This window comes from Haliaeetus albicilla, chromosome 5 (genome assembly GCF_947461875.1).
Source record: "Haliaeetus albicilla chromosome 5, bHalAlb1.1, whole genome shotgun sequence".
NCBI classification, from domain to species: domain Eukaryota; kingdom Metazoa; phylum Chordata; class Aves; order Accipitriformes; family Accipitridae; genus Haliaeetus; species Haliaeetus albicilla.
In genome coordinates, this window is record NC_091487.1 from 19,706,579 (window position 1) to 19,724,523 (window position 17,945).

The following is a 17,945-nucleotide window of genomic DNA, read 5'->3' on the forward strand; positions in this document are numbered from 1 at the left end:
CTTGCATGAAGTGTAATTTTTACTTTCACTGCTCAATCAGTATGACAGCTTTGGTTCTAAATGCAGTAAAAGTCTGGGCTCTGATTTAAATTGTTCCCTGATGGTTTATTTAAAAATATCAAATAAATGTAATAGCAATAAAATTTGGATGTAAAAAATATAATCAATTTTAAATTCTGTATGCGAAAACTTTATTCTTAAACTGTTGAGATTATATATATGTGATCAATTTCTGCAGTTTCTAGCAATTGTTTTCAGGTTATTTGGTGGTGGTAGTTTTTTTTCTCAATACTCTTCAAGTAGTGAGTTTTTACTCAGAGCAATACAAATTGTGAAATACAAGTTTTCAGGTGTTTTAGACCCATAGGTCTGTATGGTCATTGTATAGTTTAATGCATATTCAAGTGATATTTCTGCTTACTCTCTGGAATTATATTGTAATCATACGGAATATTTTTATGAATCAGTTTGTTTCACAGGCTGGTACTCTGGAATGTCTCAGAAAGTGTTCTGTTCTTTTCATTGCTGTTTCCATGAGCAGTTTGCATAGGAGAAAAAAAAAGGGGGCTTTTTCCAGTTAATATGACTTATTTTTCTAGCTCATGATAATTGCCTATTGGAGCCAATATTAATTTATAAAACTGTGACCATATAGTAGGAAAACATGTTTAAGAGACCTGTATTTGTAAATTGTCTTATTTTTAGTTTTTTTAAAATTATTATTTGTATTGTAATTCCCAAAGAAAGAAGTCAGGATTGGAGTTCTCAGTCAGATAGCAAAGACATAAAAGAAAATTCTGAGCCCTGTGTTCTTAACATTTAATCTGAGTTAAAAGGCAATAAAGCAGTCATCTCCGACTCATGGCAGGCAGGCAACATGTTACCCTACAGATCTTTTGACATTGTTCTAGTCACAAGGAATAAGTTAAAATGAAGGCCAACAGGATGAGAGCCAAGTAGTATTTACCCATATTGCTTTGAAGCTCAGTGCATCAAGGAGGGTTGGGAGAACATTGTAACAAGTGGCTCTAGAGCAAATTAACGTGGAAGACAAGGATGTCAGTAATAAGGTTAAATAGAATTTGCATACAGTAGACAAACAAAATTTGGAAAATTTTATCACCGGGGCACGTACAACTGATGATAAAGTTTTAATGGGAAAGATGGTTCCCTTGGAAATTGAATCCAGATTTTCTGACTGAAGCAGAAACCAAGGGGTTTCCTGCATAGACTGGGTCCCTATGATGTTCATATTAGATTTCCATAAATAATACAATGAGAAAAGTTTTTTTAGTAGAAAATGTGTTTGGGATTGTCACAGCCAGGTCAGAAGAGTGAAAGTAAGGCAGACGTTGTTAGACCTGAATGGTGCTGGGACCTTAAGCATAAAAGAACTATATGTCCAAAAATACTTGCAGAAAAGACTGAAGGCCTAAATCATTCATAGCAAGCAATCCTGCTGGCCTCTGGTGTCTGAGTAAGATACAGCATTTGAAATGTAGAAAATATTTAATGAGACAATAAATGTATTGTGAGAGATGCAAGGCAGTACAGCTGAATGGCTCACAGTACTTAAGAGCAGTTCAGATACAATCTAGCATGGTAATTCAGGAAACTGCACTCCTTAGCACTTCTCTGAAATAATCTAAAGAAAATGCACAACTTCTCTTTAGTCACAATATACACCTAAATATTGAGATAGCAGGGAACTTGACACACATAGGTTTTGGAGACTCATGATAGAAATCTGTATGAATGCTTAATCTCATTTGTATGGCTACAACAAATAGGGAAAACCCATTGCTATTCTTGGTATGTCCTAAAACCAGGGAAATGTAAATTGCAGAGAAATTGTGATTTGAAGACCCAGCCCTGTGTGCCTGGCATGCTTTTGTCTCTAATTCAGGAGGACTAGTATATAATATTGCTAAGTCTTTCATTGTGGAAGAAAACATACGGACAATTAAGAAAATCGCTCTAGTTCATGGACTATTGCAGAAATAAGTTACTTATACATATGGTATATCTTATTATGTCTTCAACTGCTCTGAGAAAATGGTTGTTATATAGCAATGCATAAAAAGCCATGTATTATGCCTCCACATGTAGGCTTTTGATAAATTGCAGCTATGTATGGAAAGTAGGGGCCTCTGTAACTTGTTGTTTCTCATAATACCTCAGTTAACTGGAAACTAAAAGTGTTTAGAAACAAGTATTTAAAATTCCTCAAATTTCTAACTTTATGTTTATTTGTAAACAGAAAGTAGTCTTTTTATATTCAGTTATGTTAACTGTTAATGCTATTTTACCCAAACTTAAATGTATTATTAATGCTTTTAAGTCATACATTAGACAATAAATTATCTGGAAAGTCAAGTAACCATTCCTACTACTTTTAAAGAAATACTATTTTTTTTTTTTTTTAGCAGTAACCAAAGTGAACCCCTATTCATGTAAAATGCTTTGAGAAGGAACCTTGAAGTTTTCATTCTCAATGGTATATCCCATATGTTATATTTCTCTTCCTGTATTTCATTTATGTGATATATCTGGTGTTTTCTCCTCACTGATCTCTATGAAAACTTCTGCCTGCATAAAATATATTAAATGAAAACTTTCTTCCCAAGGGTTAACTTCAGTTCTTTCAAAGTCAAAGTGAAGACCATCCATCCTCAGCAGTATAATTAATGATCTCTAAGGATGTTTACATAGCAGAGAAATCTAAGCTAGTTTTAAGCCACCTTCTTCACTCGCATATATCTGATGTATGGCCATGACATCAGAGATCTGAGCAGAGTTTAATTTATCCTGGCTCTTATTCGACTTTGGGGCTTGTCCTGCTGAGCTAACCAGTTGAAAGCCAACTCAATGGCAGTCTCTGCTGGCTCTGCAGTGCATTCACTACTCTTTTTTTTAAGTAAGAGAAATGATTGCTTAATTCTGTGATGTACCACTTAGGACAGATACTCAATTATCTAGAGAAATACAGGGTAGAATTAAAATCTTTGATCTATACTTTTGCATGTTTTGAACAGATATGATGGATTAATGAAAAAAATTATGTATAAATCACATAGATACAGTATATTTCAAATTGTGTGCCTACACATAAAAGGTGGTGCTTATGTGAGAGTCTTTCTGTTCAAAAAGAAGAAACATTCTGGCCAAATTCTGTATTTGTGTTTTTATCTCAAGAACTACAAGATCTGACCATATGTAAATTGTTGTGGGTTTAGTTGGGAAAAAGCTTAAGAAACTGATTAGTATATACAGCTATTTTTAAAATAAAAAGCTAGGCTGTATTTGCATGTGGATACTTTTCTGATAAGTATTCATTTCATTGAATTAATAAACACAAAACTTCAAGAGGCAACTTATATTAAACATTAGTCTTTTAGGTTATTCATTTACTCTACTCAGATTTACAGTTAAAATATTCCTGTCAGAAGGAAAGTACCATTTATCTAATCCAGTTTCCTATGAAAATACACTTAGGTGATTTGGGGAGTCTTCAATTACCTAATTGTATAAGAGAATAATTTATATCTCACAGTCAGTAACTTGTGATGCTGATTATTACTCAATTTTCAGTGAAAGATCAGACAATCTACCCGAGGCACTACATACCTTGAAATGTCTATATATATTTTACTAAGAATGTTAAATGAATAGTGACCTGTGAAATAAAGATCAATATGCTGTGACATAGTATTTTCATAGTCACAAGGACGAATATATCATTTGCTTCAGCTAGATGAAAATGAAAATTTAACACTGCAAGGCCATTCTCACTTTCAGATTACTTTTGGCAAGGCTCCAAAAATCCATAACATTTAAATAAACGTAGTGTTTCTTCAGATTACAACAGCTAACTACTTACCAGTTTATTTGTCATTTATTTATCACCCAACATATCTTGCTAATCTCTGCTGAAAGGTTGTTCAGAAAGTGATTCTTAATTCAAAGAGTCATTTAGTGGCTTTCAGGGTGTTGAACAAACACCATGTAAAGTTGAGGGCCATTTTTCAAGAGCAGCTTCCAAACAGGCACATATATAAACCTTAAAGATGTGATTTATGCCCATAACTCAGATATTTTGGGTGAAATCCTTGCCTCCTAAAAATTAATGGCAAAACTCCCATTAACTTCAGTTTAGCCAGATTGTCAGCACTGACTTCTAAAACACTCACAAAGTGATCTTCCAGAATTAAATTCTGAGAATACATCATAACACTAAAAAAATAGATTTTGCTATTTGATTATTATACATTCTCTCAGGTATTTAAATCTGTACATTTTCTTTGAATGAAGTAGTTTACTTGCAAACAGCACAGGTTATATTAATAATTACTGTCATTAAAATAGGCTTTTAAAAAAAAATGCTTCAGTGGTTGATCTTTAAAAACAGATCCCTTTTATGCACCCTTAGATACATACAGTCACTGAGAAAGGTACTTAAATTATAAGGAGTATCAAATTACTTGCAGGTTCAAAACGGGCTTCACATCAGTTCAGAAAGCTGTTAGACAAATCCATGTAATAAATATATATCACAAATAATTACGTGCAGACATACATGTGTGGTTTAGGAAACTCCTGAACGTACAGAGAATACACCAAGAGAGGGTAAATCAAGGAAGTATCACTTCCCATATCCCTGGGTGAGTTACCTCAATAGCTCATCAACCTCATTTAACAGAAACCACCTTATATAAGTCATAAATTTTTCTAGCTTTGGCTTCAACTTGTGCCTATCATCATGTCTTTCCTTGTAGGCTTAAAAAGATATTTACTATCCTAAATATTTTCCCTAGAGATACTTATAGTCTTGATTTGATTGGATCAGTTCTCCAATCTTTTTTTGAACAAAGTATTTTAATGTCTCATTATAAGGCATGTTTTCCACAACTTGTATACTGTAGTTATTGTATCAGTTCTTTTAAGTTTCTCAGTATCCTTTTTGAAGTGCTGGCACCAGAAAGTAGACACAGTATTTCCTTCACAATTTTCCTAACACCGTATTCTGAAATAAAATCAGTCTTGTATTTGGTTTAGATATTACCCTGCCTATACATTCAAGGATCATATTCACCCTCTCATGTAAAGCATCACAGTAGGAGATAATCTTAATTTCATTATTTTCTACAACTCCTCAGTCCTTTTCAGTCACTGCTTTCCAGGACAGCATCTCCAGTTTGTAATTATGACCTGCATTCATTCTTCACTGGTGAGTAAGTTTGCATTTCTTTGTATTATAACATGTGGTGTTTGAAAGGATCCCTTTCACCAAGAAACTGAGTGACTGGTCCACCTCCAGCTATCACGTTGTCCCTAAAGACGTGATTGAGGGTGATCATCACCTCAAACTTGTCCTTACATGAAAAGCAATAGAATATCATCATGCTTTAGTCTTAATCTAGACCCAACAATGATCTGAAAGAATTAATTTAATTTAAATATTTCCATAACAACAGGGTGTCATTTCATATGTTTATGGCTATGTAAGGTTCATTATTGCACCATGAGGCTTGAACTTTGTCTGATCAACTCTACTTCACCAGAGGTTAATAGTTCATTGATAGCAAAGTTAAGCACTAGTACAGATTGTTTATTGCCAAGAGATGAATGTTACCAAATGATGTTAAAAGTTCCAAAGAGGTGGGAAGTTGGTAGTCTGAGGGATTCTTGAAAAAGATGAAGATTAATAATTTTTATTGAAGGAGAGAATAATAACATTTTGATCTAAATAGTACTTCTTCAGGGAAAGGGGAAGCACATATTCCAAATCAAGACCCTCTTCTGTGAGGAAAAACTTAAAGATGTAGTATTTTTTTCAGAAGAAATCTTTCTTTAGTCCCATGATTTGGTAGTCATTGATGTCTTGAAAGCTGGATAATCTAGAGAGGCTGCTTGCAACTGAGGTAAGGATAGGCAGATGTAAGCAGTTTTCTGTTTTCTCAGTCTTCGTAACCTTTGTAACTGTGTTTCTGTATTTGAAGCTGTTGTAAATAAATTATTTTCTTTTACCTTTACTAGGCTTTTCTCAAGAGTGTGTTTAGAATAAGTGTCAAACAGGACATCCTATCCCTTTGTGTAAGGCTTTCTTTAAAACTGAATTACTGTACTAGTTCTTCAGGGTATAGAATGTCTTTGAAATTTCCAGGGCATTCAAAGGATAATAAAATATGTCTCTGCTAAACAGCATGGATTATTTTGGAATTTTCAATTTTGTCTATGTAGAAGATACATCCCATTTTGCATTCTGCAAGATGGTAGGGCTACTCTCATTGAACACTGATGGTAATGGCAAAGTTTGCAGCACTATAATTCTAGCAATCTTTATGTCATCTGTAAATTTTATCAGTAATAATCATAAATTTTATTCCAAATTATGAATAAAATTATGTACTGCGTCTCAGTATAAACCAGTCAAATATTTTCCAAGATGATGAGGGAATGTTGAGATCCAACAATTAATCATTTTTTTTATTATTTAATTTTAACTTTTTTATAAGTGTCATATTTCTAGTAAGAAAGCTAGGCAGAACTAAGACAAATACTTTACAGAATGCTATTTTGTCAGCCTAATTTATAACTACATCAAATAATTTTGCAAAATGTATTTGATAAAACTTAGCCCTGTGTGTTAATGGCATTAATTGAATTGCCATCTTATATTACAGAAATAAATATTAACAGCTTTTAATTTTCAAAGACTTTTTTTTACTATTGGAATATCCACTTTAGCATATACTAACATACAAATTAGCTTTTTTTTTTTTCTTACAATCACAAGGAGTAGGTCGTCTGTTAACATAATCTTTGTTTCAAAATAAGCTGCTTGCAGCATGTGGAAGGTCATGGGGCAATTTGGGAAATTTTTAATGTAAGTTTGCGGTATCTTAAGACCTAGAAGTCTTGGGTTGCATGGTGTGTTACAGAACTTAGAGGATCTCTGTCACAGGTGATTGAATTTGGGGAATTAGGGATGAGGTGTAAGAACTAAATTTGTGCTAAAAGTGCTAAATTTGCACAAGTCATATTGTAAATAACATTTACATCCTGTTGAATGCACGTAATGATACTTGTTCTTCTTTTTTAAAAATCTTTGAGATCCTCGTATGAGATGTACTACACAAAAAGCATTTTTTAGTTCATTAATTCTTTGTATAGAATTCAAGTGGTAGGAGTCTTGAGCTCTTCAAAAACAATATTGGTGTTGGATATCAACAGCTAAATATAATGTCTGTTTTACATAATGTCTTTTGGGTTTTAAATACCAAATCTCTTCTCTCTTACAGAGAAGTTGATCAGGATTCTGATGGCTGCATCAGCTTCAAAGAGTTTGAATCTGCAATGAAGTACGGACAAGATGAAGTATCACCAGTGTACTTTGCCTAAAGAATATTCTCTGGTGAAAAGACAAAGTGAAAACTTCTGATCTCAAGATATTTAAAAATCAATGAAACTTCATTTGTTTCAGCCAGCATTTTAAGAACTTTGACTGTAAGTGTAGCTCTGAAGAACAGCCTTTGAAGCTTTACTGTTGACAAGTTGGGTGTATTAATTTACATGTGTATGTGTGTGTAGAATACTTAAAATATTTGAAATCTCAATTGATTCCTAATCACTCTAGTTAGGAACTGTAACTCTGTACTTTTTCTTCTTGACTTAACAGATGAAAAAGGAGCGACTCTGATTTCCAGTTACTGTGAAATTTATTTGTTCACTTTTTGAACAGCCCTTTGTTGACAGACCACAATATCTCCCATGTATAGAAACTGATTAAATTTATGGCAGATAATGCCTGCTTTTTTTAAATCAGTAGTATATTTGTCTTTCCTTTATTGTTTCACTTTTGTATATTGTTCTTTTTTATATAGTACACTCTTTAAAAAATTTAACATTTATTGGTTAATTAGCTACCTGATTTATTTCTGAACAATTATCATGAACTGTGTATGTAAGGAAGTAAGGTAAGCATAAATACTTATCTTTTTTTTTTTAAACAATTTTTTTTAAATGGAGGTAATAAATCTTTAAAGTGTGCATTATGGACCTCAGTCTCAGAGGCTGAAAATTCTGTGTACTCAAACCTTCGGCTGACTTTTAGGGAAGAATTTGGATATATATATACACTTTAGCAAGATCAGAGAATTTCCCAACATCTGAGGGGAAGTATAAGGTAGAATCTGTCATTGTCTACAAAGCTATCTTCCCTTCTCTCTCTCTTATCCAGTAACTGGGAGGTGTTCTTTCCTGCTGTAACTTTATATACATCCATCCATCCAAGCTGTGCTAGAATGAGATAGATAAATCTTTCTTATTCAATTTATTTTATCTGTGATCACTTACTTCCTACTGCCTTTGTGTGCTCATATTAATAGTAACAGATAATAGAGATTTCGTTATGGGCACTGTCTCTGATCATATGGTCCACTCTGTTGCTTCTTTTCTGTTTACCTGCCAGTTGTTAAATTGCTTGGATTAGGGATTTCTTTTAAAACTGTCCAGAAGCAATCCTCTCCTCAAGCGAGCTTACAGACTGTAGCACATACTTAATACTACTGTAAATAAATAACAAATAATAATGATCAGTAAGAGGAAGAGAGTATCAATTCTACTCTTAAGTTAAGAGAGTCTCTAATTTCTTTCAAATTTTAGTGAGGCATTCCAGAGTACAATTTACTCTGGAATGTAGGCAAAGTATTTATAAAATGATGTCTGTGTTTTCTGTTCCCATTACACGTATGTATCTCACTAGGTACAGGCAAAGTGAAATCTTTCTTTTCTTTAATTCCAAGGCAGATAATATACAAATAATGGGAGGATGTTGGAAACAGTGAATATATCAGCAGATGTATCTGATTCTATATATAAGAACCAGACACCCGTTAGGTGAAATGAGCTGTAACTCAAATAGCATACTTTATGTGCTAATCAGTGGGAGCAAACTGGTGTTACCTTTGAAAGGTGATGGCAAGACATGCTAATAGATTGGAGGTTTTGCCACAGAAATGCCATTTCCCAATAGATGACTGTTTTCATAAAAGAATCATCACCATGGATGTTAATTAGCAATATCATCACAGCCTCTTCTGAGATGCAGGAGATTGAATTATTATCTGACAGGGATAGTCGCTACAGGTCTAGACACATTCATGAAAAAATGTATGATGATTTGCTGTGATATTACTTACCTTGTATTTTTTTGGTCAGAAGACTTCAGTTTTTATTTTGCCCAGACCGTGTACCCTTCCTAAACACTGAGTCCATGCAGTATTATTTTATTATTATATATTATTTTTTTATTATTTATTATTTTACTTATTTAAAAAATAATTATTTTGTTTATAAGGAGCAGTTAAAAAGTCTATGGCCTCTTGTTTATATTTCTCATCCAGCTGTGATTTGTTGTCCAAATAGCTGACAATATATCTGCTATTTGTCTTCTGTTAAATATTATAACAGACAGAAGGGTCTTTGTATACTTTTCATTTTAAGAAATATATATGTCTTGTATATATGGCAAGGAACTCTAGAGAGGAAAGTGCTCTCTATCTCTTTTATTTCCCTATGTTCTCAATCCTCGTTTTCTCAAGGACTTGAAAAGTAGCTATGAACCTGAATTACTGAGAACATAAACTCCAGGAGAGGCCAATGAAATTATTTTACCATGTTGGAAATTTTTTTTAGAAAAAAACAGAAGTGTATTAAAGGTTCATAAGTGTTCTCATTTCTCCTCCCATGAGGACTGACAGAAAGAAACTGCAGATGACCACAGCTGAGTGGAACTGAGTAGGCCCTGGTGACACTCTTCCTGCTGAATAGTTGAATAAAAATTAATTACTAGCTACTGCTTATCTGGGTTTTGGCTAGCAAACTGCAGAAACACTTCAGCTCTCACTGCAAATTGATAAAATTAAGAATGACATTTATTAGGTGGGTTAGGTGGTGGCCTATTTTCAGTTATGGTTTGGGAAACAATAAAAGCAATAGGTACCCAGCTATTGGATGAAAGAGGCCACACACTCTTCATTTTTCTCTGTTTTCTACTGCTGATGTAACAGCTCAACATGAAAGGTCAACATGAAAGGATCAGCAGAGCTAAGAGCTATGATCAGCCTTAGCGCACAAGCTGCAACTCTGACAACTCATGTCAACTCTGGAGTGACATAAAATGGAACTATACACTCATTAGCAGGTTACATTCTTAACTGCAACATTTCCAAGCATGTAAGGACATCAATGATGTGACTTAAATCAGCCCAGATAAGTTTTCTTTTGTTTGATGGCTACCATCTTGGGCACAACCCTGGGAAATGAATTGTGGCTGAACCTCCAGCACAGAAGAAAGGAGTTGCAGTAGCTAAGGAGCCATAGCTCTTCAACAAATAATTATTCATGTACCCTATGGAACAGCACAGAGGTGGATCTTCAGGATTTACTTACCAGAATGTTATACTATCTTTTCCAAGTTTATTAGGACATTTGCTTTCTTATTATGTAGACTTTTTGTTGTTTTCTGACACCTCAGTTACTTAACAAGCAGAATTGCCTTGTTAAAAATATCCATAAAAAGAATATTTACTTTTCTCAAGTTTTCAAATGAGGAATCATCTGTTTAAATTATTTGCAAGTGGATACTTCATACATGTAGCTTATCGCTGCCATTTTACGGCAAATAGATAAATTATATAACCATAAACACTATCAAAGTATATTTGTTTTGTTCCCCTGGGGCTTCTGTAATTCACTATAGCCGTTGAAATCTAGTAATCTGTAATTTCCTTTTAAAGGATTCAGATGATTTAGACTTTTTACCAAGGTCTGTAGTGACAGGACAAGGTGCAACAGTTTTAAACTGAAAGAGGGTAGATTTAGATTGGACAAGTTGCTCAGAGAAGCTGTGGATGCCGCATCCCTGGAAGTGTTCAGCGCCAAGTTGGATGGGGCTTTGAGCAACCTGGTCTAGTGGAAGGTGTCCCTGCCCATGGCAGGGGGGTTGGAACTAGATGGTCTTCAAGGTCCCTTCCAACCCAAACCATTCTATGATTCTATTATTTTATTGATTGAATGAGTGGTTGTTAAACTATGGTCTTTGAGCAACATAACATTCCTGGTAGCCTGCAAGTATAGTATACTGAAATCTGGGAAAGCTTTGACTAAAAAAGAATTCAAACAATTAAGGAAATCTGGGAAAGCTTTGACTAAAAAAGAATTCAAACAATTAAGCCCAATATCAAGACTGTCCTCACTGAAATATTTTGTTTACTTTTTTTTTCCTGGTGTGTCAAATAATGAGTATTTAATCCATTTGTTCAATAATTAGAAGAATCAGAAAATAAGTATGTGCAGTACATCATAGAATATGCAATATGTCCCTATAAGGTTCCCAAAATAAAACTTAGTGTAAAGATAGTACATTAGGTTTGTGGCAGTGTTACTGTGTCTTCTATCTTTAATCAGCTGGGTGGGTGGTGGCTGACAAGTCAAACCCAGTAACTAGCTGACACACAAAATGTCACAGTTCAAAGAAAAGCTTTGGCATGACTCTCATTTACTATAACATACCAGCTTTACACTTCTCTGGCAATGAAATGCAGTCTCAAAATTAGGATGAATTACAGCTGCATCCCTGCTTTGATTCCTTAACACTGTTCTTTGGGAAGGCTGCCCAAATGTAAAAAAGAGTCAGACCTGTTTGTATAATTTTTGTGTAGAGATTGCCAATAACAATTTGAGAAAATATGTTGCACCATTGTCCATAAGAAACAGGAATAACTTTTATCATAGTTATTTAAGGTTCCATATCTGAGCCTCTTATCTACCAGAAATAAAAAAATCAGTGATTAATTTTAAAAGAGCTCAGAGGTTGCACGTGCCTTAACATTTTGACTCAAAACGTAGTGTAGTTCTGAAGTGAATCCCCTGATCTTCCCCACTTTCTGTGTATTGGTTCAGTTTGCAGAGTCATTATGGTATGTGCAAATCAAGATTTATCTTGGAGGAAAGTAAATTAGAAGACCACTCTGGGCATGCATGAAACATGCTTCAATACCTAATGGAGAAATTAGTCTGAATGATGACTAACTTGCACTACCATGAAGCTCCCCAAGTGCTCCAGCACATATCAAGCAGTCCAGCTGACCATCAGCAAAACACTTACAGCAGCAAGGCATCCCATTCTCCATGACTGGTACTTCCTTTGAAAGAAAAGCCAGTGTCACTGCCATCACAGTGTCCTCTCGGATTTCTTTCCACGGCTCCAGGCCTTCATTAGTCCCTTCAATGGGATCTTTGGATGTTGCTCAAACTTAGAGCGAGGGCAGAGTTTGGCAACCAGCATCGTGGTGTCAGCTAGAAACGAGCAGGAACAGAAATAAAGCTGCTTTTCAATTTGAGACCGTAAGGAGACAGGGCAGTGACAAGCTACTGTCTTCTGCATGAGACAGACAAAAGGATGGCATGGAGTTTCCTAGGGTAGAGGATCCTCTGGACAAGAAAGCCACAGTTCTGTGGCATAGCTTTTATTCAGACAAGTTTGAACAAAATGTGTGGTGAGAACATTTCACCTAGTGACTCAGCACCAATGGCATCATAATCTTAAACCACTGCTTTTGCACTGAAGTATTTGCTAATGTAGAGTTAGCCAGGGAGTCTGGTGTTTAAAATTGCTTTGATACCTATGCTATGGTCAAAATCTCAGCCTTAGTCAGATGAAATCTCTCACTGACGCCAAGGAGGAGTATTTCTATGTGCACTCCAGTCAAGTTTGCATTTAGACACATAATTCTGTTAGAGTCATTCTAATTTAAATACATTTAATATGTAAAGTGAAAATTCTGTTTCTTTTACAGTTAGCTTTACTAAATTCAAGAAAATGTTTAAGAATGTAACTAAAGATGGCTTACAAACTAGCTATGAAAAATAAGACACCTACAATAGTACATCTTAGGATAAGTTGCTGCGTTAAAAGACCTGAGATAGGTCTACTGAGAAAACCCTAGTAGCTGCAGAACATTTATGCTAGAAAGGAATGAACTTTGAAATACTTAATCTTTCTTGGAGAAGAAAGCTGTGATAGATGTTAAATAATTGTGAAATATTCAGTGACATATTGAGAAGTAACAGATGCTACGGAATCATGTCATAGTCAAACATTGTACTAATTTTCTAAGTGTCGTATATTTGTTAGCATTCTTATTCCTGGCTAAGGGCAATCTTTAGAGTTAGTAATATGAAATTCTAGTGATAAAAGAGTACAAATAACAACTCATTTGAAGCTCTACTTACTCTGTTGGGGAAGCAGCACACAGACACATTTAACTGTCTCAAAAGGCCTCAGAAGGTGAATTACATGTAATTCTGACTTTTGACAGCATTGTTTTGGAAGAGAAAAGCCCTATTCCAGAACTGATATGCTCTGCCCAAAGAGAGGAGCCCTGAAAAAGGACCCCAAGTATCCTAGATTTTCCAACTCCCCATTTGGGGAGTAAGTCACCGCCTGATAAGATACCAAATATATTAGCAACATGTTTTAAGCTTTCTTTTTTTCTGAGATGCTCTTGATCCGAATTAATATGTTTAATTACATGTTTTGGGGTTTTTGGTTTGTTCTTTTTGTAGTTGCCTTTGTGAAATGAACACATTTTACTCGAGATTTTAATACTGCTCTGAAGTCAGACCTACAGGGACAATTGCAGAATAGTGCAGATGATGGAGCCCAAAAGCCCTGTCTGGACAGAGACAGAATTTCACTACAAAAAAAGATTAAAAGCAGAGTCCTGAAACTTAAGCTAAATTCCAGAAAATTGTAACTGTTGTACAGGACAGACCTAAGATCCACCTCTTCAATGTCCAGTCTCTGACAGTTGGCAGTAGTGATGATTAGCCATATAGCAGTAGGGGTGTAGAAGAGTGAGTGTCCAGAGGTTTACAACTCCATTCTATTATGTCCCATACTGTAGAAGTGATTCTGTCTTGAATGACATTTGCTCCTTTCTCTGTGTTTTTTTCAGTCCTAGTATAATCTTTTTGAGATGATCAGAACTGTGCTCACTACTGAAGTTGTGGAAATAGCTGTGGCTTTGTACAGCAGCATAATGTTTCCTATTTTATATTCTATAGCTTTCATAATAATAATTTGAAGATTCAGTAGTGAAATGGATGTACAATTAATTCAGAAACGATGTCAGGGAGCAGTTAGATTTCTCTTTATTTTTGCCACTATCTTCATTCATACATTACGTAGCTTTACTATCGTAAATAAAAATACATATATATATATCATAAATGAGACATAAAAATTAGAATAAAAATATTAGGTGCAATATTTAAGCACCTAATTAAATAGGAAGAAGGCTCTTGTAATCTGCAAAATGGTTGAGGCAGCTAAGTGCTAGCTTCTACTGGAATCTAATAGTTCATGCACGAACTACATAACACAGCTCTGAAAATCCTGAAGGAATCAGCCTGCATTTTTAAGTTTTTAAAATAAGACACTTCATATGAATAAATAGGAGAAAGAAGAACTTTAAAAATCAGACACATATAATAGACAGCCTCACTCCCACAGTTCACTGAGAACTTGAGGTCTTCAGACAGGTACTTGACCACTGGTGTATTTATACGCTGCAGGGCAATATCATGCAAAATGCTGCCCAGAAGCAAGATTTGGGTCCTGTGCTCTGCTGTGCTGACACAGCTGTCCTGCTCTGAGTGGTGGAGCAGTCCTCCTCAGCGCCTGCTAGGAACCCTCTGCAGTGCTCTCCCATGCTTGGTCTCCTTTCTTAGGCAAGTAGCATTCACACCTTTGTGCAGTGCCACAACATGGGTCTATTATGATCAGAGAGAGACTACTTCATAGAGGGATTTTCTCTGTTCATAGTGATCCGTGAGAACAGCTGCGGATTTCTAAACTTCGCAAATCACCTAAATTTACTGGAGCTTAAGAAAATTGAGTCATCCAGATTTATTAAAAACTATCATTTGATACTGAAACTTATTAGGTGCCTTTGACAAAGACTGGTCAGAAACTATGTTTACATTGTTGCCATGATGGTAATATTTTCCTCCTAATTGTGAAAACAATCTGCAAGTTGGTATGATGTATTAAAATTTAGATCAGGAAAAGACCAATTCTTAGACATATAGAACTGAGGACTGTAAGTCAAGGGTGAGAAATCATGTTGGATCTCTAGTTGAGAGCTGGTCATGGCAAAAAGAACGGTAGGATCATAAAGAAAATATTTGTAGCTCTCTGATTTGTACCAGTTCTCCTTTGCAGTGATTCATCATTGCAGTTCTCTGTTCTTTATGGCAGTTCTCTAACTATAGTATGGAACAAAGAAATTTAGAAATGGTGTACATAGGTCAAGGGACATAAAGAAGTTCAGGCACTTTTGTCCTACTAAAATCATAAGAACTTTAGAAATGACCTATGGGGTCAGGTCTGTGATCCATCTCATTCAATAGCCTGTTTCCAACCATGCCCATGGGAAACACTATTTAGAAAGAGCACACAAGCCTGGACGCTACCTGCAGTTCAGTCCCCTCATACTGCCCCAGCATCCATAGCCACCAGATTAAGAAAGTTGGATGGCACACTGCTAGTCTTAAAGATCTATAAGGGGGGGGGGGGGGGGGGAACATTTATTTTTACAAGAATTGCTAAACACAGGCTAAACTATACTTGAAATGGCTTGGACTCTTCCAATCATCTTGAAAAAATGAAATCTAGACTCTGTCATAAGAAAAAGTAAACAGTCAAAGGCTTTCAAAGTATATTTATGATCTTTTATATAGATATGTCATTCACTGTTCTTTTACAGCATGCTCCTTTTTTCTAGGAAGCATACAAACGAGATTAGATTTTAACTGCTAATTAATAGTCTTCCACAGCCTTCTGACAACAGAGGAAAATCTTCAGTGGCAGCTTTGCTCTCCCTTACACCTACTTTCTTTTAAATGACTTTTATCATGCTTTCAGCAAAGATATAGCTCTTAACAGGGACCTTGGTATCAAAGATGGAAAGATCCAAAGATGGACTTGCATACAGAAGAAGAAGTAGAAAATCCTTCAGTTATATTTTACTTCAAAACCTGTATCTATTTGGGCTGAAAATAAGAAAATTATTTTTTCTCGATGACGTATCCCTGCATTTCACAAAGATGTGCCTGATGTGGTGTGTGTATTGCATCAAGTGTTTAACTGTGGTAAATAATGAGCTGTCCACTTAATTATTTGCAAGTCTTCATAAATCTACAACCTAACACAATCATTAAAGAATAACATATTAATAAAGAAAGATCACAAAATTACTTTTCTGGAAAATAATTCAGAAAAGATTCCTTGTGAACTCAGAAATGAGGATATTTTTGGACACTTGAATCCCTTTAGTGTATGCTGTGTTGCTTTTATACAGTAATTTCAAAATCCAAATGTTGTTTAGTACTGAGTCAAAGGCCTCACAGAGGCTGTCATATCAGAACAACATTAATACACCAGACTTGTAATTTCATAGGAAAATCACGTCAAGTTTATTTAACAAGATCTGATTTTTAAAAATGTGTTGATTGACGTAAGTACAGTACCATCCTGTGATTTCTTATTGAATGGGTATTAAATCATCTCATTCATTATCTACAATTCTTATTTATATTTAGGCCTTTTTATGTCATTCTCACACTGCAAAGGGATATTAGAATGAGTGTAAATGTAGTTTATACTCTTTTGAACATCCATTTATATTCCTAAAATGGTATAAAATGAACAAATGAAGATCATAGGCATAGTTATTTTTATGTAACTTTGTGTGTCTTTAAAGTTGTGGGCTTCTCTGAGAGCTTGTACAGAGTATCTCAGATTCCAGGAAATATTACATCTTCCCAAGTGAATGGCAATAATTGAAGTACCTATCTTCCATCTCTCACTTTAGAGGTTTTCTTCACTCTTTCTGTTACACAATAGTTACAGACGTGACATCCTGTTATTACATGAAAAAGTGGAGATTTCCAGGAGATAAAATCTCAGTTAATGCAAGGACCCTTTGAGCGTATATCTCTGGGAAGTCTACCTAAAAATTCTTCTGAAGGAGAATCTGAAGTGAAGACAAATGTTAAACAGATTGTATTTCACTGTTTTCCAGAGGTAACCTGAATCTTCATATTCTAACATGAATGACTCCAAATTCCTTTCTACTTGCTTTTCTATTTACTTTTCAAGAGCATGAATTTAGTTTACACTAGTTTAAACAAAATGTAGACTTCTGTCGATAAAGTTGTTATGCACAAAGAGGAGGTTTAAATACGTTACTGTCTTTAAACTGCTGATGGTATAGCAGAAATGCTGATACAGACTTATTAAGGACACTGGTTTGGAGAACAGAACTGAGAAGGGTCCAGAAACAAACTAGACCAAGCCTGTCTGGCTGACAGAGCACCTCAGGAGAATTGAGAGAACCTTGGAAAATGACACTAGAATTGCACTTAAAGTACAGAGGGAGATGATACACAAATTAAATTGTGGTTTTCATACAAAAGCAGTTATAGTAACATGAAACTTTTTTGTTTGATATATTTTTATTTGATAGGCATGATTTATAATAGCAATATTAGTTGTGTCTGCTGATTTGTAATCCATTTCACCCAATGCAAATCCAACACTGGCAGGGCTACATAGGCATCAGTGAAGGTAAAAGCGGGATTTTCAAAAGCATCTATGAAAGTTAGTGGCATGCCTCACTGAAGTTACATACAACACATCATGGCTGAATACCTTAGAGCTTGACTCAGGACATAAAGATATGCATGAGCTAATTTATGTCAGTGAAACGTAGCTGAAGTTAAGCTGGTTTCAATATCTGATCTAGTTCATCTATTGCTAACTGTAGATATCTCTAAACTGTGCTCCACAGCAGAGAAATACCCTGGGACATATTTCA